This window comes from Brachyhypopomus gauderio, chromosome 19 (assembly GCF_052324685.1).
Source record: "Brachyhypopomus gauderio isolate BG-103 chromosome 19, BGAUD_0.2, whole genome shotgun sequence".
Classification (NCBI taxonomy): domain Eukaryota; kingdom Metazoa; phylum Chordata; class Actinopteri; order Gymnotiformes; family Hypopomidae; genus Brachyhypopomus; species Brachyhypopomus gauderio.
Window position 1 is genome coordinate 2,176,798 of NC_135229.1, and position 10,676 is coordinate 2,187,473.

General features: G+C 44.4%; 1 long non-coding RNA gene across 1 annotated transcript in view; it reads left to right on the forward strand.

Annotated features, from left to right (window-relative positions):
* The window catches only part of LOC143483055 (uncharacterized), a 31,684-nt gene that overhangs the window by 18,639 nt on the left and 2,369 nt on the right, over window positions 1–10,676 (forward strand). The window lies entirely within an intron of this gene.

Below are 10,676 nucleotides of genomic sequence, written 5' to 3' on the forward strand. Positions count from 1 at the left end.
CAGCGGTCTGCGTAACGCGTTCAGCGGGAGCTGTGTGGACGTGCACGCCTCGTGGCTGTTGTGCGAATCAAGCGTGGTGCTGCACACATGGCCTTCAGAGCCGGAAAAATTCCAAACCAAAACATTCACAGGCGGATGACACGAACTGGAGGAGAGGTTGGTCAAAAAAGGAAGAGGGGAACAAATGAGAAAGAGATAAATAAAGAGAAAGAAAAACAGAGAGAAGGATATGTTCATATTCTGTTTAAAACAATGTGAATATTGAATGTGTTAAAAGCAGCTAATGGTGAACAGATGGAGGTCTCGTGGGCACGCGTCCAACTCTGTAATCTTCAGAATAAATAAACACCTGACTCAAGTGTGAAAGGTCTGAGCACAACAGAGAACCAGCCGCCAAGGTTTTCCGAGCAACCACGCAGAGACGAGGTTCGTGACCAAATGGGACCAGAGCATATCTGGCATCATCTCTGGTATCATCTCTGGTACCTGACTCTCAGCAAGCACCTTTCAGGTGTGAGACAGTGCATAATGCTCATTTGTGTGCAAGCGTTAATCACTGAATCCCAGGCAGCACAATATTTTTTTAACTTTTGGTCCTAAATCAATGAGATGCTGTTGGGATATATTTTTGGGAGGTATTTCTTAATAAAGAGTGATTAAGCATACAGTAATGTTTTGTATTGCATGTGTTGAATAACCTTGAATCAAAAGTGAAACATTGAACCATGTGCATCCAGCTACACAAAAAACAAACAAAAACAAAATACCTTCTCTCTCTCTTTCTCTCTCCTTCTGTCTGTTTCTCTCTCTCTCCTAATCTGTCTCTCTCTCCTTCTCTCTGTCTCTCTCTCTCTCTCTCTCTCTCTCTCTCTCTCTCTCTCACACACACACACACACACACACATCTACTCATATTCACTCATACTCCTTAACCAAAAGCCAGGTAAGGAAAAACCAAACATAGCCACTGAGTATCGGACATTTGTTTATCATTTAATCTGATATTGCAACAATAATCCGATTGCTTAATACTATAAGAATAACAGAGGAGGAAATGCATCTTGCTCATTGTTAGTGTTAAGTGATGAAAGACTAACATCAACTGATTTTTTTTTTCAAACAATTCACAAGATGGGTGTAAAATAGAAGTTCAAAAGATTTTTTTCAGTCAGTCCTAACCAAACTGCCTTCAAAACTATTCTCAGAAGTTGTAAAGAAATATTCAAAAATTGTGTTCTTTCTATGTAGAAAAATAAACTCATTCTTGGGAATTCTGGCTTACATAGCAGCTACACTGAAGCAAAACCTTGAAATGAACAACACTTGAGGATGAAACAAAAAGTTATCTTATGAGTAACTGCAACGTGAAGATTTGTTTAGTTTCATCAAAGCTTTCACATGTGCACGTGTTTTTCCTCCTAAAATGGGCTGTTTTCTTTACAAGACATGAGACAGATTGAGCAGTCTTACCTGTTAGAACCACTTTACCCCCTATAATCGGCCCCAAACTCAGATGCTCCTTACCACCTCTGGGACAGTCTTAGCCAGTCTTAGCCAGTCTTAGCCAGTCTTAGCCAGTCTTAGCCAGTCTTAGCATCCCCTGTTCTCCATTGTCCCCTTTTCAGTCCCTGGTATTTCTCCACTTGGCTGGATCTTTTTCACTTCTCATCAAAACAACTGTATTGGCTGTATTGTCTGGATCTGGTGATCCCACGAGATCCTGTGAGATCCTCCCATGTATTCCTGTGCAGTGCTGCCCCCTGTGTCCAGTACCTGTGTGGCCTATGAGTGCGGTGCTGGGTTGTCTCCAGAAGGTCCTTCCATCTCAAGCTTGTCTGCGATGGTACACCCCTGCTTAGATTGGCCTAGAACTTCATGACTGTTCATGGCCCATGTCTGTCCGCCGCTCATTTCACACTATGGCATGTCTGTGGTTTCCATTTTATCCATTTCCTCGATCTGTATGAGTCATATAGCTGCTTATCTTCCACAGCTTATGAAAAACATAGATGCTTTATGGTTTTTCCATAACAGTGCAGTTTATCGTTTCTAGCTGGTATACAATCTTTTGAGTTTTTTGCTCATAATATTGGCAGCAGCCGGGTCCTCTGGTGGACGTCTCGCTCAGCCGGTTGAGTGTGTGACGCCTGGCTCTGGAGAGCTGTGTCTGGAGCACTGACTCTGGAGAACTGACTCTGGACAGCTGTGTCTGGAGCACTGACTCTGGAGAACTGACTCTGGACAGCTGTGTCTGGAGCACTGACTCTGGAGAACTGACTCTGGACAGCTGTGTCTGGAGCACTGACTCTGGAGAACTGACTCTGGACAGCTGTGTCTGGAGCACTGACTCTGGAGAACTGACTCTGGACAGCTGTGTCTGGAGCACTGACTCTGGAGAACTGACTCTGGAGAACTGTGTCTGGAGTGCTGAATCTGGAGAGCTGACTCTGGAGAACTGACTCTGGAGAACTGACTCTGGAGAGCTGTGTCTGGAGCACTGACTCTGGAGCACTGACTCTGGAGAGCTGACTCTGGAGAACTGACTCTGGAGCACTGACTCTGGAGAACTGTGTCTGGAGCACTGACTCTGTAGAACTGACTCTGGAGCACTGACTCTGGAGAGCTGTGTCTTGAGCACTGACTCTGTAGAACTGACTCTGGAGAACTGACTCTGTAGAACTGACTCTGGAGCACTGACTCTGGAGAGCTGTGTCTTGAGCACTGACTCTGTAGAACTGACTCTGGAGCACTGACTCTGGAGAACTGACTCTGGAGAACTGACTCTGGAGAGCTGTCTCTGGAGCACTGACTCTGAAGAACTGACTCGGGACAGCTGACTCTGGCCTTTGAGATACTTTTGTTATCCTTCAGGTCACCTCACACATGAGGACGGCCGTCGTGCGGCTGTGTGCACTACTGTAGGACACCGTGAAAATCCAGCCCCACTGCAACAGCGCCTGGGTGGCCAGGGTGAAACAGTCAGACCATGTTGCTCAGTAACAGTATGAAAGTGGAGCAGGTGCTGATGGTTGATCTCCTTTCATTTGCTGTGAGTGAACCTGGGTCCTCGCTGAAATGGGTGGTGTGTTTTGGTGCGGCTGTCCTGTTTGGGAAAGGCTTCACAGGACAGAGGCCCGAGGGTATTTAGTTGGGTTTCTCAGTGTGAGGAGTTGATGGAAAATAACAGGTCGCAGGCTTGGTGATGGAGCTGCTGGTGGTGGTGGTACATTCTCAGCAGACCTGTTCAAAAACGTATTTGCATTGACAACATTTGGTGAAAGGCACAAAGGCATAACCCTGTGATGACTCAGTGCAGTTACGTGGAATCGCAGGCAGGCCGTTGATTGGAGGTTTCCTAGTTGGTTCTTTGGAAGACTGTTCAAAAGTTCCAGCGAACACGACACCGAACAAGGTGAGAATGTTTGAGTGTCATCTCCAGGGATGGGTCTGAATTGAGCTGACTGCCTCTCTATTTCTCTGTGAGGGCTCAGTTCATTTCATTCTGAACATATGTCTAGGTAGTCTGATAAAAAGATTCATTTGATTCATTTGTGTTTGCTTTTCCTATTGTTGAAGAGATATTAAGGTCCCACACTCCCACAAGCACACACGGTTTATATTAAATTGTAATGCACTGGTGATACTTTAAGGTGCGGGGCTGTCATGGTGCCGTATATGTGGGTGCTTTTCCGCTCGATGGGGGTGTGGGGGGGTGGGGGGGGGGGGTGTGTGGAGGTGGGTGGGGTTATGCTTATATCGACTACTCTTTAATAGCAATCAAACTGCTGCCATTGGCGTTTTAAATACTTTCAGTAATAGTACTGAATTAAGATCCACTGACCATTCTTTAAAAAAATAAATAAATAAATAAATAATACAACAACAACAAAAAACACAGACAAGACAGGATTCAATCCTTCATCATAGAACATTCCAGTAATTTCCACGTGTGATACCATGTTACACATGATCGTTGCTGAGTTGCTAAACACTCATAATAATGATGAGGAAGATGATTATGAAATTCAGTATGACAACATTCCCTCTCGTGTGATTATGCTTAAATATCCATTCTGGGTTTTGGGGTAATAACATTAGGTAAAAGTACATAACAGTAATGTAACACCTTTTCAACACTTATCTGGTATTGGAAGTGAACATTAGTCTGTTCTACCCTGGAACTGGACAGCTTTACACTGAAATGAACAATCTGCTTGATGTACATGGACCTAACCATGCCCAGATGTTCTCAGCAAAAACTTTTCATAATGCAAATGAAAAGTGATGCCTGCTTGATACATCACTAGCACACTAACACCCTCATCTCAACGTGTGTGTGTGTGTGTGTGTGTGTGTGTGTGTTTTAATCATTTGAACATTGGACACAGTGCACATGGTAATGCCAAGTATGAAAACAAACAGCATAAGCACAGAGTCCCACTGCGAGCAGCCCAGCGTTGTCCTACACACAACATTAAACTCACAGAAGCACCACATGTTGAACAACACTGCCAAGTCAAATGTATTTATATTGTGCATCTTAGCGTTTTACAGCACCTACTTCACAGACGTCTGAGCACAAGAGCCCTGCTGAGCTGGCCAAAGGAAAAACTCCCTAAGGGAGGAAGAAACCTTGAGAGGAACCAAGTGGAACCTTCGAGGAACTTCTCAACGAGGCGGTCCAACCATACGGGTTGATACCAGACACCACAAAACTGGAACAATATGACCAATTAGATCAAGACAAGAAAACGAGCGTGTTCTGGGTTTCTAGGAGATTCTTTCAGTGTGTTTGGTGTGTGTGTGTGTGTGTTTGTGTGTGTGTGTGTGTGTGTGTGTGTGTGTGTGTGTGTGTGGGTTTACAGCAAGGGGAGGAGTTGAGGGGTGGAGTTAGAGATGGGTGGACTCAACATATATATAGGATAAATATAAATATAGGATTTTTAAATATAAATATAGGATATTTGTAGGTTACTACAATGTGTAAAATAGGGGTATTTAATATGTAAGGGTGGACCCTGGCAGCACAGGTAACTTCAGAACTCCGCCCCTAACCAGCCAACACACCTGAGTGAGGACAAAGAGGTTGACCTGACATCATCTCAGTTTACTCTCATAGTCCATGAACCCCCAGATCTACACTAGGATAGGAGGGATTGTATGAAATACTAAACAACCAGGGTCTCCACCTATAGAGTCCCCAGCGTTGACACTGGAGTAATTATAGAAGTAATGTAACCAGGGTCTCCACCTATAGAGTCCCCAGCGTTGACACTGGAGTAATTATAGAAGTAATGTAACCAGGGTCTCCACCTATAGAGTCCCCAGCGTTGACACTGGAGTAATTATAGAAGTAATGTAACCAGGGTCTCCACCTATAGAGTCCCCAGCGTTGACACTGGAGTAATTATAGAAGTAATGTAACCAGGGTCTCCACCTATAGAGTCCCCAGCGTTGACACTGGAGTAATTATAGAAGTAATGTAACCAGGGTCTCCACCTATAGAGTCCCCAGCGTTCACACTGGAGTAATTATAGAAGTAATGTAACCAGGGTCTCCACCTATAGAGTCCCCAGCATTGACACTGGAGTAATTATAGAAGTAATGTAACCAGGGTCTCCACCTATAGAGTCCCCAGCGTTGACACTGGAGTAATTATAGAAGTAATGTAACCAGGGTCTCCACCTATAGAGTCCCCAGCGTTGACACTGGAGTAATTATAGAAGTAATGTAACCAGGGTCTCCACCTCTAGAGTCCCCAGCGTTGACACTGGAGTAATTATAGAAGTAATGTAACCAGGGTCTCCACCTATAGAGTCCCCAGCGTTGACACTGGAGTAATTATAGAAGTAATGTAACCAGGGTCTCCACCTATAGAGTCCCCAGCGTTGACACTGGAGTAATTATAGAAGTAATGTAACCAGGGTCTCCACCTATAGAGTCCCCAGCGTTGACACTGGAGTAATTATAGAAGTAATGTAACCAGGGTCTCCACCTATAGAGTCCCCAGCGTTGACACTGGAGTAATTATAGAAGTAATGTAACCAGGGTCTCCACCTATAGAGTCCCCAGCGTTGACACTGGAGTAATTATAGAAGTAATGTAACCAGGGTCTCCACCTATAGAGTCCCCAGCATTGACACTGGAGTAATTATAGAAGTAATGTAACCAGGGTCTCCACCTATAGAGTCCCCAGCGTTGACACTGGAGTAATTATAGAAGTAATGTAACCAGGGTCTCCACCTATAGAGTCCCCAGCGTTGACACTGGAGTAATTATAGAAGTAATGTAACCAGGGTCTCCACCTATAGAGTCCCCAGCGTTGACACTGGAGTAATTATAGAAGTAATGTAACCAGGGTCTCCACCTATAGAGTCCCCAGCGTTGACACTGGAGTAATTATAGAAGTCCCTGTATTCCCACGCTGCTCCTTTTTGACCTAATGATTTGTATCATGAAAAGACTGAATTTCATAAGATCCACTGCACTGGCCTCTGAGAGCCTCTGGACCGTCTGGCTGGGCTGGCCCGTCTGGGACATGTCCTGGCTGTTCCACACAGCCACCCTCCTGGAATCTGGATGTTTTTGGTACTTCTTGTGTGTTTTCTGTTATGACAAGCAGGTCCATTATCCCCTTAAAGAGAGAGAGAGTGTTGAGAGATGCGGCATCTCATCTGTGTCTGGCTGAGAAATGAACCCAGTTTTTGTTCTTTTCCTTTGTGTGCTTGCAAACAGTGTGATGCAATCTAGGAGATCTCACAGATCTAGGAGATCTCACAGATCTAGGAGATCTCACAGGTCCAGGTGATCTCATTCATCTCTGTCACTTAGATAAGTGCTTATAGTCTCTCTGACAAGGTACCAGGTAGCCAGTACACACCAGGAAAGCCACGATCATTTGTTCATTAATAGCTGTATTCACTCAAACATTACTGAGTAATGATGACTGATAGCTGTTTAAGGGAGAGACAGGAGACATTACTAGCAACTAGAGAAATGCATTTTCTGTCTAGTCTGCGTGTGTGGACCTGTGTGTGGGTCTGTGTGTGAGTTTGTGTGTGGGTCTGTGTGTGTTTGTGTGTGGGCCTGTGAGTTTGTGTGTGGGTCTGTGTGTGAGTTTGTGTGTGGGTCTGTGGGTGAGTTTGTGTGTGGGTCTGTGGGTGAGTTTATGTGTAGGTCTGTGTGTGAGTTTGTGTGTGGGCCTGTGTGTGGGTCTGTGTGTGAGTTTGTGTGTTGGTCTGTGTGTGAGTTTGTGTGTGAGTTTGTGTGGGTCTGTGTGTGAGTTTGTGTGTGGGTTTGTGTGGGTCTGTGTGTGAGTTTGTGTGTTGGTCTGTGTGTGTTTGTGTGTGGGTCTGTGTGTGGGTCTGTGTGTGAGTTTGTGTGTAGGTCTGTGTGTGAGTTTGTGTGTAGGTCTGTGTGTGGGTTTGTGTGTAGGTCTGTGTGTGAGTTTGTGTGTGGGTTTGTGTGGGTCTGTGTGTGAGTTTGTGTGGGTCTGTGTGTGAGTTTGTGTGTGAGTTTGTGTGTAGGTCTGTGTGTGAGTTTGTGTGTGGGTCTGTGTGAGTTTGTGTGTAGGTCTGTTTGTGGGTTTGTGTGTAGGTCTGTGTGTGAGTTTGTGTGTAGGTCTGTGTGTGAGTTTGTGTGTGGGTTTGTGTGGGTCTGTGTGTGAGTTTGTGTGTTGGTCTGTGTGTGAGTTTGTGTGTGGATCTGTGTGTGAGTTTGTGTGTGGGTCTGTGTGTGAGTTTGTGTGTAGGTCTGTGTGTGAGTTTGTGTGTGAGTTTGTGTGTGGGTCTGTGTGTGGGTTTGTGTGTAGGTGTGTGGTCTGTGTGTGAGTTTGTGTGTAGGTCTGTGTGTGAGTTTGTGTGTAGGTCTGTGTGTGGGTTTGTGTGTGGGTCTGTGTGTAAGTTTGTGTGTAGGTCTGTGTGTGGGTTTGTGTGTAGGTCTGTGTGTGAGTTTGTGTGTGAGTTTGTGTGTGGGTCTGTGTGTGAGTTTGTGTGTGGGTCTGTGTGTGGGTCTGTGTGTGAGTTTGTGTGTAGGTCTGTGTGTGAGTTTGTGTGTGGGTCTGTGTATGAGTTTGTGTGTGGGTCTGTGTGTGAGTTTGTGTGGGTCTGTGTGTGAGTTTGTGTGTGGGTCTGTGTGTGAGTTTGTGTGTGGGTCTGTGTGTGAGTTTGTGTGTAGGTCTGTGTGTGAGTTTGTGTGTGGGTCTGTGTGTGAGTTTGTGTGTAGGTCTGTGTGTGAGTTTGTGTGTGGGTCTGTGTGTGGGTTTGTGTGTAGGTCTGTGTGTGAGTTTGTGTGTGAGTTTGTGTGTGGGTCTGTGTGTGAGTTTGTGTGTAGGTCTGTGTGTGAGTTTGTGTGTGGGTCTGTGTGTGGGTTTGTGTGTGGGTCTGTGTGTGAGTTTGTGTGGGTCTGTGTGTGAGTTTGTGTGTGAGTTTGTGTGTGGGTCTGTGTGTGAGTTTGTGTGTGGGTCTGTGTGTGAGTTTGTGTGTAGGTCTGTGTGTGAGTTTGTGTGTGGGTCTGTGTGTGAGTTTGTGTGTAGGTCTGTGTGTGAGTTTGTGTGTGGGTCTGTGTGTGGGTTTGTGTGTAGGTCTGTGTGTGAGTTTGTGTGTGAGTTTGTGTGTAGGTCTGTGTGTGAGTTTGTGTGTGGGTCTGTGTGTGGGTTTGTGTGTGGGTCTGTGTGTGAGTTTGTGTGGGTCTGTGTGTGAGTTTGTGTGTGAGTTTGTGTGTGGGTCTGTGTGTGAGTTTGTGTGTGGGTCTGTGTGTGAGTTTGTGTGTAGGTCTGTGTGTGAGTTTGTGTGTGGGTCTGTGTGTGAGTTTGTGTGTAGGTCTGTGTGTGAGTTTGTGTGTAGGTCTGTGTGTGAGTTTGTGTGTGGGTCTGTGTGTGAGTTTGTGTGTGGGTCTGTGTGTGAGTTTGTGTGTGAGTTTGTGTGTGGGTCTGTGTGTGAGTTTGTGTGTGGGTCTGTGTGTGAGTTTGTGTGTGGGTCTGTGTGTGAGTTTGTGTGTAGGTCTGTGTGTGGGTTTGTGTGTAGGTCTGTGTGTGAGACCTAGGGAGAACCTAACAACAATAGCAACATATTTTATTTCTTAAAACTGAACAAGACAAAATGTTTTTTTGATTACTGATTTTAAAGTCATGGTCTCTGTGGCTACATTTCAGCTCTTCCTGCTGAGACTACAGTTCCACCATGTGCAGGTTTTTCTATGTCTCAGTCCAGTCATTTGAGACACGGTGTATTTACTGTGGTATTAGAGCGTTTCACACATCATGGAGCCGCGTTATGGCTCCTGTCGCCACGGCTCCTGTTGCCACGGGTGCTGCCCCTCTGTGACAGGACAGGAAATGATTATTGCAAACATAACTGCTGAAAACGGAGCCGCGTGATTGGGTGACTGGGCTGGAGGTCCCGTGTTCCTCGCATGGACAATGAGCCTAAAGTCCAACTTATACCTGTCTAACTTATACCTGTCTGACTTATAACTGTCCAACTTATAACTGTCTAACTTATACCTGTCTGACTTATAACTGTCTAACTTATACCTGTCTAACTTATAACTATCTAACTTATAACTATCTAACTTATAACTGTCTAACTTATACCTGTCTAACTTATACCTGTCTAACTTATACCTGTCTAACTTATAACTATCTAACTTATACCTGTCTAACTTATACCTGTCTGACTTATAACTATCTAACTTATACCTGTCTAACTTATAACTGTCTGATTATAACTGTCTGATTATAACTGTCTAACTTATAACTGTCTGACTTATAACTGTCTAACTTATACCTGTCTAACTTTTAACTGTCCAACTTATACCTGTCTAACTTATACCTGTCGGATTATAACTGTCTAACTTATAACTGTCTGACTTATAACTGTCTAACTTATACCTGTCTAACTTATAACTATCTAACTTATAACTGTCTGATTATAACTGTCTAACTTATAACTGTCTGACTTATACCTGTATAACTTATACCTGTCTAACTTATAACTATCTAAGTTATACCTGTCTAACTTATAACTATCTAACTTATAACTATCTAACTTATACCTGTCTAACTTATAACTATCTAAGTTATACCTGTCTAACTTATACCTGTCTAACTTATAACTAACTTATAACTATCTAACTCATAACTAACTTATACCTGTCTAACTTATAACTATCTAACTTATACCTGTTCTTCCTCTCTGTCGCTGCGTTCACTAACACACGTCCAAACGGCCGAGATGTTGTCAGATTTCATACGTGGGGAGGGGAAAATGAAAAGTCTTGCTCAATATGGCAACTCGAACGATGGAACCAATTACTCAAAACACAGACCACTACCAGCCTCTCAAAACACAGTCCACTACCAGCCTCTCGACTGGAGCTCACACAAATGTTTATTTAGATCTGCACACCCACACCGAGGACATTCTGCCATAGCTGTGGTTGGTACTACGATAAACATCTCCATACGGTTAAGCAGACTACCACTGAAGCTATCTGCTGCCCATGAAGTGCAACAGGAAAGTTCTAGAAAGATTCTACTGCATCAAAAAAATGTAAGATATGCAGCGTGTATCGTGTTTCTTAGTTTAGGTCCTTCTTAGTCTTAAGACTAAGCTGTGATATAAACCAAGCTAAAGCAGCTTTCTAATGCTGAGAACTGGTTCAGCCTTCAGCAGGAT